The following is a 12,698-nucleotide window of genomic DNA, read 5'->3' on the forward strand; positions in this document are numbered from 1 at the left end:
ACTGGCTCTTCCTCTAATTTTTTTACTTGCACTTTTAGTTCATTAAGTCATCTTTCTGCCTTTTTGCAGTTAGTTGATCATTAGGTTGCTATGTCCTAGTACATGGTCAATTTTTGTATAAGTGCCATGTACTGCAGAGAAAAAGGTATATTCCTTTCTATCCCCATTCATTTTCCTCCATAAGTCTACCATATCTAATTTTTCTAACAATCTATTTACCTCCTTAACTTCTTTGTTGTTTATTTTATAATTCAATTTATCTAGATCTGAGAGTGGGAGCTTGAGGTCTCCCATTAGTATAGTTTTGTTATCTATGTTTTCCTGTAGGACTTTCAGCTTCTCCTCTAAGAATTTAGATTCTGTCCCATTGGGTGTATATATATTCAGTATTGAAATAACTTTGTTTTCTATTGTAACTTTTAGGAAGATAAAGTTTCCTTCCTTACCTCTTTTAATGCTATGTATTTTTGCATTTTTTTTGTCTGAGGTAAGGATTGCTACCTCTGCTTTTTTCATTTCAGGTGAGGCAAAATGTATTTTGCTCCAATCTTTCACCTTTACTCTATATGTATCTCTCTGCTTCAAATGAGTTTCTTGTTAGCAGCATGTTGTAGGTTTCTGCTTTTTAATCTGTTCTGCTATTTGATTACATTTTAAGGGACAGTTCATCCCATTCACATTCAAAGTTATAATTACTAACTCTTCATTGCCCTCCATGATACCTTCCCTCTTGTTGTATTTTTCCCTTTTATCCCTCCCTTTATCCATATTCTCCAGTATTTTGTTTCTGAATACCTCCCCCTTCAACATTTTTGTCCTCCTATATCTACCCCCTCCCCTTTCTTTCCCCTTTTCCTTTTTCCCCTTTCCCTTCCCTTCCTTCTGCTACTTTCCCTTTTTTTTCTCCCATTCCCTGGCTCAATCCCTCCCTCCCCTTTTTCTCTTTCAATACTTGAAATGTAAGAATTTTTTTCAGTTAACTGAGTGTGTCTATAAGTTAACTTTAAGCCAAATCTGATTAGGGAAATTTCAGATGCTTTTCATCTCCTCCCTTCTTGCCCTTTATTAACATAAGTCTTTTGTACATCTTAATGTAATGAAATTTGTCCCATTCAATCCCCACCCTCCTCCTGTCTCCTTCTTGTCCCCCTTTTTAAGGTGGAGGTGTCTTTAAATCATTCTATCTGAGTCACAGAAAATTCTGAGTATCCATCACTTCAAGCTAAGTAGATTCTATCTAATAGAGTTAAAATTCTTGAAAGTTATTAGAGTCTTTTTCCCAAATAGGGTTATAGCCAGTTTCATCCCTTTGCATAGCAGTCTCATGGATAGGTCATGAATGTCTATCACTTCTGATTAACTCTGTTAGAGGTACAATTCTCAAGAGATATGATTATCTTTTTCCCATGCTAGGATATAACAAGTTTCATCTTACTGAACATCAGTTTTTTTTTTTCTTTACCCCCCCCCCATTTTTGTAGCCTTTTCATGTGTATCTTGAACCTCCTGTTTGATATCCAAATTTTCTATTTAGCTCTGGTCTTTTTATCATAATTTTTTGAAATTATTCCATTTTTTAAATGTCCATCTTTTACCCTCAAAACAAAGGCTCAGCTTTGTGGGATAGTGGATTCTTGGCTGTATTCCAAGCTCCCTTGCTCTTCAGAATATCTTGTTCAAGGCCCTTTGATCCCTTGATGTTGATGCAGCCAGGTCCTGTGTAATCCTTACTGTTGCTCCTTATCATTTAAATTGTTTCTTTCTGGCTGCTTGCAGTATTTTCTCTTTAATCCTATAGTCTGGAATTTGACCACAGCATTCCTTGGTGATTTTAATTTAGGATCTGTTTCTGGAGGGGACTCATGTATTCTTTTAATACATACTTTGCCCTCTGCTTTCATAATATCAGGGCAATTTTCCATCACTAGATCCTGTAATATTAAGTCCAGGCTTTATTTTTCTCTTCAGTGTTTTCAGGTTGCCCCTCCTTGATCTAATCTTTATGTTAATATTTTTGCTGATGATGTATTTTACATTTTCTTCTATTTTTTTTGTTTTGTTTAATAGGCTCTTGCTGTCTCATGAAGTCATTAGTTCCCACTGAGTCCATTCTTTTTTTATAGAAAGGAGTTTTCTTCATTTATGTTTTGCAACTCCTTTCCAGTTGCTCAATTCTATTTTTGAAAGAGCTTTCCATTTAACCAATTGAGGTTTTGAGAGCATTATTTTCTTTTTGCCTTTGCCCAGTTGACGATCTGAGAGAGTTATACTCATTTTATATTCGTCCAATTGCATTTTCCATTGATTGGTTTACTTTTTGCAACCTATTAATCTTTTGGGTTGCTTTTCCCCAATTTTCCAATAGATTTTTTTTAACTCCTTCCTTATTTCTTCAGGGAAGTCTTTCTCTGCTGGGGACCAGATCCTATTCTCCTCAGAAATTCTAGGTCTCTCTGACAGGTCTCTCTCCAAGAATTTTTCTATGACTCCACCTTTGACTGACCTTTCTTCATTTTGCCAAGACCTTGAGTTGGGGATCGGCTGGTTCACCCAGGTTTGATGTTAAGATCCCTAGAGGCTTTACTCGCTGAATGCAATATCTCCAGATGGCCAGTAGGTGGTGTTAGAGGATTTTCTCACTGGCTCTAATTTCTCAAGCTGGCCAGTAGGGGGTGCTTTTTGCTTTCTCTGCAGTGCCTGTGACCTTGATTTAGGCCTTCTCCCTTGGCCTATAGGGAGTCATTGAAGCTGTTAAATACTTTTGTCTGCAATCAATGATGGGCTTTACCCTGGGGTGAGGTCACCACTCTCCCTATTGTCACCTCAGTTTTTTCTTCTGCTCACATTACTGTTCTGGTTTAGAAATAGTCTATAATTGTGTTTGTTCTGGGAAGAGGTTTCAGCTGAAATGGAGGTTCGGCCTTGGAGTCCCTCCAGACCAGAGGAGCCGGTGGATAATGTCCACAGCTCTCCTGCACCAGATCTCTTCCACAGCCCCGTCAGCAGACTCCAGACAGTCAGTGCCAACACCAGTGCCTCTGCTCCCTAGTTTACCCAAGTCCCCATGGTCTAGCCCTTCTGGTTCTTGGGTTCTCAGGCTTCCAGGCTACAACCCCTTAGCTAAACAGGCTGATCCATGCCTGATTCACCCTCTGCGCCAGGACCCACCTATGACTGCAGAAGAGAAATCCTGAGGGCTATGTTCTTTCTCCTGGCTTTTCTTTCTGGGTTTCATTGACTGGATTTCTGTTAAAAGGTTTATTTCATATCATATATGGGGAACAATCAGGAGATTTTAGAACTGTGCTTGTCTTCTCTCCGCCATCTTGGCTAGAAATCTATAATATAATTTTTGATTTGGTAGGGCTAAGTCACCTTCTTTTGCCCTTTTTTCATTAAATCCCTGGAAATTCTTGACTTTTTGTTTCTCCATAGGAATTTACTTACAATTTTATCCAACTCATTAAAGAAGTTTAACTTTGGTAGAATTGCCATTTTTATTATATTAGCTCATTACCACTTTATATGTGGTATAATGTGCTCATATGTGCTCATATCCATGAGCAGTTGATAATTGCCCAGTTATTTCAATCTGGATTTTTTGCATGAGCAGTGTTTTGTAATTGTTTTCAAAAAAGTTTCTGAGTTTGCCTTGGCAGGTAGACTCCCATGTATTTTATGTTGTCTGAAAAAATTTAATATTCTTGATAAACATTTTCCCATTTCCATTTATGCATCTTTTTTATGCAACTCTTGTGTCTTTTATTTGATGATCAAATTTTCTGCTCAGTTCTAGTCTTTTTATCAGAACATTTTGGGAATTTTACATTTCATTTAAAAATCCATATTTTACCTTAAGAATATTCTGAATTTTCAGATAGTTTATTTTTGGTTATAATCCAAGGTCCTGTACCCTCCAGAATATAGTATTCCAGGCCCTCCAATCCCATAATATCAAAACTGATAAGTTCTCTGAAATTATAATTGTGGTCATGGGTATTTAAATTCTTTTGAATTTTTGCAGTAGTTTATGTGTTGGTTGAAAATTCTGAAATTTGCTGATTTTGTTTAATATAATCTTGGTGTCTCATAGAGTTATTAGTTTCCATCTGCCCAATTCTAATTTTAAGGGTTTTATATTCTTCACCTAGTTTTTGTATCTCCTTTTCCTGTTGGATAATTTTGCTTTTTGATGAGTTTCATTATTTTTTAGTTGGTTCTTTTCACTTTTAAAGAAGTGGAATTCTTCAATCAGTTTTTCATAATTCTCCTGTATGACTGTCATTTCTTTTTTTATTTCCTTTCTTCTTCCTCTCTTCTTTGCGTTTTTAAAATCATTTTTGAACTTTTCCAAGAGATTTTGGATTCAGGGCCAATTCATGGGCAAGTGTTGCCTATGCAGCCCAGTAATTGCCTGTTGAGATGTCTGTTCCCTCATTTGTGTCCAAACATTGCCTTTGCAGTAGTTGTTCCTAAACTAGTCCCATCTATTCAACCCTCTTTAGCTTGGACTTTGTCTGGTGTTGGGAGCCTCTCTGCTGATCTGTTTTCAAACTGATTTGCTGAGCTGAGAACAGAGCTAGATTGGGACTAAAATTCTCCTACCACTTTCTCATTCTCCATTCAATGTAGTTCTATATTTCCCCTTTAACCCTGAAGAGAAAAACATTTACTGAAGTTACTCCATGAAATCTTGAGGTGATAACTTTTTTTTCCTATTTTTTATGAGATCTATAGGTTTTAGGTTGTGTAGAGGATTCACTTAAAATTGCATTGAGGGGTGGCTAGGTGGCATAGTGGATAAAGCACCGGCCTTGGAGTCAGGAGTACCTGGGCTCAAATCTAATCTCTGATACTTATTAATTACCTAGCTGTGTGGCCTTGGGCAAGCCACTTAACCCCATTGCCTTGCAAAATCCTAAAATAAAATAAAACAAAATAAAAATAAAATTGCATTGAAAAAACTCTGGAAGTTTCCTATCAACATGCTGCCACTTTGGTTCCACTTTTAAAGTCACCACACTCATGATTTCTTACAGAACATCAATACTCCATCACAATCATAGATCATTACTTTTTCAACCACTTCCCAGTTGGTAGGCATCCCCACAATTTTCAATTCTTGCAACTACTATAAATATTTTTGAACTTGTTGGTCTTTTTTCCCTTTTATAATCTCTTTCATCTATAGTCCCAGCAATGCTATTACTGTACCAAAGGGCTGGCATATTTTTATTAACCTTTTGACAGAGTTCCAAATTGTTTTCAAGAATAGTTAGATTGTATCACAACTCCACCAACAATTCAATAATGTCTCAATTTTCCCACATCCACTTCAACATTGAGTGTTTTCCTTTCTAGTCATTTTAACCAATCTGATAGGTGTGAGGTGGTACTTCAGAATAGTTTTGCTTCACATGACTCTAATCAATAATTATTTAGAAGGAATTCCAGCCAAGATGGCGGAGAGAAGACAGACACAATACTAAAGTCTCCTGATATTTCCCCATCTATAATATGAAACAAACCTCTTAACAGAAATCTGACCCACAAAACCCAGAAAGAAAAGCCAGGAGAAAGAACAGCTATCTCAGGATTTGTCTCCTGCAGTAGACTTGGGTGAGTCTGGGCAGGTGAGTCTGAATGTAGAGGGCAGAACAGCCCCATATCAGCCAGATTAGCAGCTGAATTGGAACCAGGGAGTCTGAGGGCCTGAGAGATGGACCTGCTGGATCAGCAGAGGGACCAGACCATGGGGGCTTGAGTCAACTAGGGAGCAGAGGCACTGGTCTTGGTGCTCACCCTCTGGAGCTTGCCAATAGGGCTGGGAGGCGAGTTCCAGTGCAGGAGACCTACAGAAACTATTCCTGGGCTCTTCTGGTCTGAGGAACACTGAGTTCACGCCTCCATTGCAACTGAGGGCTCTTCCCAGAACAAACAATTACAGACTACTTCTGTCTCAGGCACAGGTGTGTGAGCAGAAGAACCAGGCCAGCTGACAATAGGGACAGGGATGACTTCACTCCAGGATAAAGCCCACCATTGACAGAAGGCAAAAGGTTTCAACAGCTTCAACCCATCTCTTCAAGTTAAGGGAGAAGGCCTCAATCAAGGTCACAGACACTCCAGAAAAAACAACCAGCATCTCCTACTGGCCAGCCAGAGAAATTGCACTCAGTGAGTAAAGACTCTAGCAAACCCAAACCCCTGTGAACCAGCCCCTCCCCAACTCAAGGTCTTAGCAAAATGAAGAAGGGTCAGCAGAAAGGTGGATCCATAGACAAATTCTTGGAAGGAAAAGACCCTAACTCAGAGAGACATAGAACCTCTGAGGAGAATATGATCTAGTCTTTAGCACAGAAAAACTTCCTTGAAGAAATAAGGAAGGAGTTTAAAAATCAACTGGAAAATCTGGGAGAGACAATTAATAACATTGAACGAGAAAACAAATCCTTATAAAATACAATTAGACAAATACAAAATGAGAACAAATTTCTCAGATCCTCACCTAGTTAAATGCAAAAAGAAAATAATTCTCTCAAAACCTCAATTGGTCAAATGGAAAGCTCTTTCAAATGTAGAATTGTCCAATTGGAAAAGGAGTTGCAAAAAAGGTTAAGGAAGAAAACTCCATAATAAAAAGAATGGAGTCTGCAGAAACTAATGACTTCATGAGACAGCAAAAGCCTGTTAAACAAAACAAAAAAAAAAAAAGAAGAAATAGAAGAAAATGTAAAACACCTCATCAGCAAAACCACTGATCACGAGAATAGGTCGAACAGGGGCAACCTGAGAATTATTGGACTTCCTGAAAACATTAAAGAGGAAAAAAAAAAACAACAACCTGGACTTAATATTACAGGAGCTAGTGATGGAAAATTGCCCTGATATCATGAAACTAGAGGGCAAAATAGTTATTGAAAGAATATATAGATCCCCTCCAGAAAAAAATCCTAAAATAAAAACACCAAGGAATGTTGAGGCCATATTCCAGAAGTATCAGATAAAAGAGAAAATCCTGCAAGCAGCAAGAAAGAAATAATTTAAATATTAAGCAACCACAGTAAGTATTATGCAGGAGCTGGCTACATCCACATTAAGAGATAAATGTCCCTGTAATGAGATATTTCAAAGAGCAAGGGAGTTTGGAATGCAGCCAACAATTTACTCTCCCACAAAGCTGAACCTTCACTTCCAGGGAAAAATAAGGACATTTAATGAAATGAAAGAAATCCAAAAATTCCTGATGAAAAGACCAGAGCTAAATAGAAAATTTGTACATCAAACAGGAGGATCAAGAAACACATGAAAAGGTTAAAAAAGGGGGGGGGTTGGTAAAAGAAAAAAAACACCTGGTATCCAATAAGCTGAAACTGGCTATATACTAGCATGGCAAAAAAGATTCTCATATATCTTGAGAATTGAAAATCTAACAGAGAGAATGAACCTAGCCAGAAATGATGGACATTCTTGACCTATTCATATGACTGCTATCCAATGGGATGAAACTGGCTTTAACCCAAGTTGGGAGAAAGACTCTAAGAACAATTTTAACTCTATTATATAGATTTTACTTTAGCTAGAAGAGATGGATACTCAGAATTTCCTATGGCTTAGATAGGAAGATTTCAAAAATGATACCTCCTTAAAAGGGCGTCCAGGAAGGAGACTGGAGGAGGGAGGAGATTGAATGGACTAAATCTCATTATACTAGGTGGTATAAGAGACCTATGGGAATAGAGCAGAAGAATGGAGGAGATGAGGAGCACCTGGATCTTCTTCTCATCAGACTTGGCTTAAAGTTTAATTAGTTAACTTAAAAAATGTCTAACATTTCAAGTATTAAAAGGGGAGGGGGGATGGAGAAAGGGAGGGGGAGGGGGCAAAGGAGAACTAACAAAAAGAAAGGGGAGAGGGTGATATAGGAGGCCAAACACATTGAAGGGGGTGATATTCAGAAACAAAATACTGGGGAATACGATTATGGGGGTAGGGAGGAAATACAAACAGAGGAAAGATAGTATGAAGGGCAATAAAGAATTAGTAATCATAATATTGTAACTTTGAATGCGAATGGGATGATTCCTCCCTTAAAATGTAAGTGAATAGCAGAGTGGATTAAAAACCAGAATCCTACAATAAGGTGCTTACAAGAAACTAATTTGAAGCAGAGAGATACATATAGAGTAAAGGTAAAAAGTTGGAGCAAAATATATTTTGCTTCAGCTGAAGTGAAAAAAAGCAGAGGTAGTAATCCTTATCTCAGACCAAGCAGCTGCAAAAATAGATAGCCTTAAAAGAGATAAGGAAGGAAACTTCATCCTCCAAAAATGTACCATACACAAAAAATTTATTCCAATCTTGAATATATATTCACCCAATGGAACAGCATCCAAATTCTTAGAGGAGAAGCTGAAGGAACTACAGGAAGACATAGACAGCAAAACTCTACTAGTCTGAGACTTCAACCTTACTCTTTCAAATCTATATGAATCAAATCATAAAATAAACAAGAAAGAAGTTAAGGAGGTAAATAGATTGTTACAAAAACTAGATATGGTAGACTTATGGAGGAAATAGAATGGGGATAGTAAGGAATATACATTTTTTCCAGTACATGGCACTTATGCAAAAATGGACCATGTACTAGAACATAAAAACCTAATTATCAACTGAAGAAAGACTGAAATAGTGAATACATCTTTCTCAGATCACAATGCAATAAAAGTTATGTGCAATATTAAGCCAAGGAGATATAAACCTAGAAACAATTGGAAACTGAATAACCTCATTTTAAAGAATGACTGGACCAAAAATCAAATTATAGAAAGAATTAATCATTTTATGCTAGATAATGACAATAATGAAACAACATACCAAACCCGATGGGATTCATTAAAAGAAGCTCTCAGGGCATATATTATAGTTTTAAGTGCTTACAGGAATAAATTAGAGAAAGTGGAAATCAATGTACTAAACATGCAACTAAAAAGATTAGAGAAAGAACAAATCCAAAATCCCCAATTAAATACCAAATTAGAAATTCTAAAAATTAAAGGATAAATTAATAAAAATCGAAAGCCAAAAAAACTATTGAAATAATAAGTAAAACTGAAAGTTGGTATTATGAATAAAACCAATAAAATTGATAAACCCCTGGTCAATTTGATTAAAAAAAGAAAGAAAACCAAATTGCTAGTATCATAAATGAAAAAGTTAAACTCAACACCAATGAGGAGGAAATTAAAGTAATAATTCACATTTTTTCCCCAACTCTATGCCAATAGATTTGATAATCTAAGTGAAATGGATGGATATTTATAAAAATATAAGTTTCCCAGGTTAAGTGAAGAGGAGATTAAATACCTACACAACACTACCTCAGAAAACAAAATTCAACAAGCCATCATTGAACTCCCTATGAAAAAAATCTCCAGAGCCTGATGGATTCACAAGTGAATTCTATCAAACTTTGAAGGAACAATTGGTTCCAATTCTATATAAACTTTTTGGGAAATATATGCAAAGATGGAACTCTGCCTAACTAATTCTATGAAACCAAATTGGTGCTGATACCTAAACCAAGAAGAGGTAAAACAGAGACAGAAAATTACAGACCAATCTCCCTGATGCAAATGATTACAACAAGTTATCAGTGGGATAATACATTATGATCAAGTAGGCTTCATCCCAGTATTGCAGGGTTGGTTCAATATTAGGAAAACTGTTAGTATACTGAATTATATCAACAACAAACCTATCAGAAATTATAAGATCATATCAATATATGGTGGAAAAGCTTTTGACAAAATACAGCATCCATTCCTACTAAAAACACTAGAGAGTGAAGGACTAAAGGGACTGTTCCTGAGAATAATTAGTAGTATCTACCTGAATCCATCAACAAGCATTATATTCAATGGAGAGAGGCTAGAGGCATTCCCAATAAGATCAGCAGTGAAACAAGTGCCCATTATCACCACTACTAATTAATATCCATTTAGAAATGGTAGCTTCAGCAATTAGAGAAGAAAAATAAATTGAACAAATTAGAATTGGGAAGGAAGAGACAAAACTCTCACTCTTTGCAGATGACATGATGGTCTACCTAGAGAATCCCAAGAAATCATCCAAAAAACTGCTGGAAACAATTGGCAATTTTAGCAAAGTTGCAGGTTATAAAACAAACCTCAAATTTTCTCTATATGTCTAGCAAGATGCAGCAGGAAGAGCTAGAAATAGAAACCCCATTCAAAGTAACCTCAGCCAATATAAAATACCTGGGAGTCTATTTGCCAAGACCGACTCAGAAACTTTTTGTAAACAATTATAAAACAATTCCCACACAAATTAAACCAGATTTAAATGACTGGGCAAATTTCAACTGCTCATGGATAGGTAGAGCTAATATAGGAAAAATGACAATTCTACCAAAACTAAAATACCTGTTTAGCATCCTACCACTCAAAATTCCAAAAAAAAATTACTTTAATGGGTTAGAAAGAATTTTAAGTAAATTCTTATGGAGAAATAAAAAAGTCAAGAATTTCCAGGAATTTAATGAAAAAAATTACAAAAGAAGGGGGCTTAGTCCTACCTGATCTAAAATTATATTATAAAGCATCAGTCATCAATGCTGTTTGGAATTGGCTAAGAAATAAAGTGGTGGCCCAGTGGAATAGACTAGGTGAAAAAAGCAGGAGATGATTATAGTAACCTGCTATTTGATAAACCCAAAGAGTTCAACTATTGGGATAAAAACTCTCTCTCTTTGATAAAAACTGCTGGGATAATTGGAAGTTAGTATGGATGAAACTTAGATTAGACCAAGATCTCACACCTTTTACCATGGTAAGATCCAAATGGTTACAGGATTTAGACATGAAAAAAATACTATAAGCAAATTAGAAGATCAAAGCCTAGTTTACCTATCAGATCTATGGAAAGGGGAGAAGTTTATGACTAAGGAAGAGATGGAGAACATCACCAAAAACAATATGTAAAATTTCTCTAAATCATTAATTATTAGAGAAAAGCAAATCAAAGCTTCTCTGAGGCACCACCTCACACCTCTCAGACTGGCCAATATGACCAGAAAAGATAATGATCATTGTTGGGAGGGTTTTGAGAAATCTGGTATACTATTACTCTGTTGGTGGAGCTGTGAACTCATTCAACCTTTCTGGAGATAAATTTGGAACTATGCCCAATGGGCAATGAAAATATGCATACCCTTTGATCCAGCAATACCACTACTGGGTCTTTCCCCTGAGGAGATGATGAAAAAGGGTAAAAACATCATTTTTATGAAATATTAATAGCATCCCTTTTTGTGTTGCCAAAGATTTGGAAATCAAGTAAATGTCCTTCAATTAGGGAATGGCTTAGCAAACTGTGGTATATATATGCCATGTTATTCTATAAACCAGGAGAGACAGTCATTCATGCAATTCTGGAGGGATTTTCATGAACTGATGCTGAGTGAAATGAGCAGAACAGAAAAACACTGCATCATACCAGCAACATGGGGGTGATGTTCAACCTTGATGGACTCGCTTATCCCATCAGTTCAACAATCGGGGACAATTTGGGGGTATCTGCAATGGAGAATACCATCTGTATCCAGATAGAGAGCTGTGGATTTTGAACAAAGTTAAAGGACTATTCCCTTTAATTTAGAAGAAAAAACCACAGATATCTTATTATCTGATCTTGTTATCTCTTATACTTTTTGTTTCTTCCTTAAGGATGTGATTTCTCTCTCATCACACTCAGTTTGGATCAATGTGCAATATGGAAACAAAATAAAGGCTGACAGATTGCTTTCCATGGGGAGGACTAAGATTGGGATAAAAATTGTAAAACTCAAATAAAATCTTTAAAAATTAAAAAAAAAATAATGATTTAAAGTCCTTCTTCATATGACTATAGAGTTTTAATTTCTTCATCTGAAAATTACCTGTTTATTTTCTTTAACAATTTATCAATTCAAGAATGACTTGTATTCTTAGCAATTGGACTGTTCTCTATATAATTTAGAAATATGTCCTTTATCAGAAATATTAGTTGTGGAATTGCTTCCCAGCTTTCTCCTTTCTTTAAATCTTGGTTGCATTCGTTTTATTTGCACAAAAGGCTTTTAATTTAATGGAATCAAAATTATTACTTTTGTAATTATTTTATAATTTTCTCTCTCTTGTTTGTTCATAAATTTCTCTACCTCCACAAAACTAAGTTATGTCTATTGTTTGTTTTCCTAATTTGCTCACGATATCTACCTTTATGTGCAAATCCTGTTCCCATTTCAATTTTATCTTGAGATCAGGAGTGATTTGTTAATCTATGAATAATTACTGCCATATTATTTTCCAGTTTCCCTAAAAGTTCTTGTCAACTACTGAGATCTGATCCCAGAAACTAGTTTGTAAGTTTATCAAACAACAGATTACTTGTCATTTACAACAGTTTCTTTTATTTTATTTTAATTTTTAAAAATTATTTTACAACTTTAGAAATATTTTATTTACTTTGAGTTTTACAATTTTTTCCCAGTCTTGCTTCCCTCCTCCTCCCCCTAACAATAGGCAGATTGTTAGACTTTAAATCATTTCCATAGTATGCATTGATTTAAGTTGAATGTGATGAGAGAGAAATCATATCCTTAAGGAAGAAACAGATAGTTTGAGATATAGCAGAAT

Source organism: Macrotis lagotis, chromosome X (genome assembly GCF_037893015.1).
Source record: "Macrotis lagotis isolate mMagLag1 chromosome X, bilby.v1.9.chrom.fasta, whole genome shotgun sequence".
In the NCBI taxonomy this organism is placed as follows: Eukaryota; Metazoa; Chordata; class Mammalia; order Peramelemorphia; family Peramelidae; genus Macrotis; species Macrotis lagotis.